This window comes from Prunus persica, chromosome G6 (genome assembly GCF_000346465.2).
Source record: "Prunus persica cultivar Lovell chromosome G6, Prunus_persica_NCBIv2, whole genome shotgun sequence".
Taxonomy (NCBI): Eukaryota; Viridiplantae; Streptophyta; class Magnoliopsida; order Rosales; family Rosaceae; genus Prunus; species Prunus persica.
The window spans coordinates 24,789,194-24,792,436 of NC_034014.1; positions in this window are offsets into that span (position 1 = coordinate 24,789,194).

Here is a 3,243-nt window from a genome sequence, read left to right on the forward strand (position 1 = left end):
CATTGCAAAAGACTGCTACAGCAAGAAAACACCACAGCAGATCAACTATGCTACTCAAGTGGAAGCTGCACCAACAATGTTCTATGCTAGCAATGTAAGTGGTGCTGATGTAACAAGGGATGAAGAGATCTGGTATTTGGACAGTGGGTGTAGCAATCACATGACAGGAAAAGAGGATTTGTTGGTGGATATTGACAGAAAAGTGACTGCCAAGGTTGAAATGGGAACTGGACAGCTTGTAGAAGTAACTGGAAAAGGCACTATTGTGGTTGAAACCAAAGCAGGCAAGAGACATATCAAAGAAATAATGCTTGTACCTGGACTGAAAGAGAACTTACTCAGTGTAGGACAGATGATAGAACATGGCTATTATTTGGTATTTGGTGATCACAAGGTGGAAATCTACAATGACAGCTCTCATACAAATCTGGTGGCAAAGGTTCAGATGAAAGGAAACAGAAGCTTTCCTTTGAAGTTGCAAGCTGAAATGCACTTTGCTTATAGAGCAAGTGTAGACCATTCCACTGATCTCTGGCATAGAAGGTTTGGACATCTCAATATGACTAGTCTAAAACTATTGAAAGAGCAAGATATGGTAGTAGGGCTGCCAGAAATTAAAGAAGATAGACAGGTATGTGAGGGGTGTGTTCTAGGCAAGCAAAGTAGAGAAGCATTCCCAAGAGAAGCTATTTCTAGAGCATCAACCCCACTAGAACTTATTCACAGTGACATCTGTGGTCCTATGCAGACAGTTACCAAAGCTGGAAATAGGTTCTTTCTCACTTTCATTGATGATTGCACAAGGATGTGTTGGGTCTATTTCTTAAGGCACAAGTCAGAAGCTCTTTGTGTGTTTAAGAAGTTCAAAGCCACTGTGGAATTGCAAAGTGGCTACAAACTAAAACAATTGAGAAGTGACAGAGGAGGAGAGTACACTTCAGTGGAGTTTGAGAGGTTCTGTGACAATGCAGGCATTGAAAGGCAGCTCACAACCTCATACACACCACAGCAAAATGGTGTGGCCGAGAGGAAGAATAGAACTATAGTAGAAATGGCCAAATGTTTGATGTTGGAAAAGAAAATTCCACTTGATTTCTGGGCAGAGGCAGTCAACACATCTGTGTACATTTTGAATAGATGTCCAACTAAAGCCTTAAGCAAAAAGACACCATTTGAGGCTTATGGAGGGAGGAAACCAGGAATTAAGCATCTGAAGGTATTTGGTTCATTGTGTTATGCTCATGTACCAAAACAGCAAAGACAGAAGCTAGATTTGGCAAGCAAAAGGTGTATTTTCTTGGGGTATGGCAGTTGTGAAAAGGGATACAGGCTCTACAATATTGAAACTGAAAAGGTTATCATTTCAAGAGATGTGATATTTAGTGAGAATGAGTGTTGGGATTGGAATACAAAGAAGGAGACTAGTGTGAACATTCAGCTCACTGAAATTAGAGAAGAAGAACAAGGAGCAGAAGGGAGTTCTTATGAATTTGAAGAACAATTGGAAGTGAATGAGATGCCTAGCTTAAACACTGAAATCAGTGACCAAGAAAGGGAAGCAGGATCACAGGATGTTGATCACACTCCTCTCAAGTACAAGAGCATTGCAGAAATTTATGAAAAATGCAACATGTGCATTATAGAACCAGAAAGTTTTGAAGAGGCAGCAAAGGATGACTCTTGGAAGAAAGCAATGGAAGCTGAAATCACCATGATTGAGAAGAACAATACATGGGAGCTTGTGAATAGACCATTTGATAAACCAATCATTGGAGTCAAATGGATCTATAAGACTAAACTGAACCTAGATGGATCTGTGCAGAAGAATAAGGCTCGGCTGGTGGCAAAGGGATATTCTCAAAAGCCTGGAATTGACTTCAATGAGACCTTTGCACCAGTGGCTCGACTTGATACTGTGAGAACCTTGGTGGCTGTTGCTGCACAGAGAAACTGGAATCTGTTTCAACTAGATGTAAAGTCTGCATTTCTTAATGGAGTGCTAAATGAAGAAGTTTATGTAGATCAACCATCTGGTTTTGTGATGCAAGGAAGTGAAGATAAAGTGTATAAGCTGAAAAAGGGCTCTATATGGTTTGAAACAAGCTCCAAGAGCTTGGTATGATGAGATAAATTCCTATTTCATCAAGACTGGTTTTTATAGAAGTCCAAGTGAAGCTACTTTGTACACAAAGATGTCTACAAGTGGTATTCTCATTGTGTCTCTATATGTAGATGATATTATCTACACAGGAAGCTCAAAAGAAATGATGGCTGCATTCAAGGATGATATGATGAGACAATATGAGATGACTGACCTAGGACTACTTCATCATTTCCTTGGTCTTGGGGTCCTACAAACTGATTCTTGCATCTTTCTTCACCAGAAGAAGTATGCAAAGACTTTACTTGACAAATTTGGACTTAAGGATTGCAAGTCTGTTGCAACACCTTTGGCAGTGAATGAAAAGTTGTCAAAAGTGGATGGAAGTGAACTAGCAGATGAGACATTGTATAGGCAAATGGTGGGAAGCTTGCTATATCTGACTGCAACCAGACCAGATATCATGTTTGCAGCAAGCCTCTTGGCTAGATTCATGCATAATCCAACCAAGAAGCACATGGGAACAGCAAAGAGAGTGCTGAGATATGTTCAAGGCACCATAAACTATGGAATTGCCTATGATAAGGGAAAAGGAGCAGTGTTAATAGGCTATTGTGATAGTGATTGGAGTGGAAGTGAAGATGACATGAGGAGCACATCAGGCTATGCTTTCAACTTGGGGTCAGGTGCATTTTCTTGGGCTTCAATCAAGCAAAGTAGTGTTGCTCTGTCAACAGCAGAGGCTGAGTACATGAGTGCAGCAGAAGCTACTGCACAAGCTATGTGGCTGAGGTTTGTGTTATCTGATTTTGGAGAGGAACAGGTAGAACCAACTCAGTTGTTGTGTGACAACACTTCAGCTATTGCTATATCAAAGAATCCTGTTCATCATCACAAAACCAGACACATCAACCGCAGGTTTCACTTCATAAGAGATGCTCTACAAAATGGTGAGATTGATTTGCTATATTGCAAAACAGAAGTGCAGCTTGCTGACATTTTCACCAAGCCATTAGCAAGAGACAGATTTGAGTATTTGAGGAAGGCTCTAGGTGTTATTTCAGCACAACACCTAGAAGGGAGTGTTGGTGTATAGGTGTAGCTGCTGTGATGGAATTAGAATATGAAGGTTCTATTCTTGT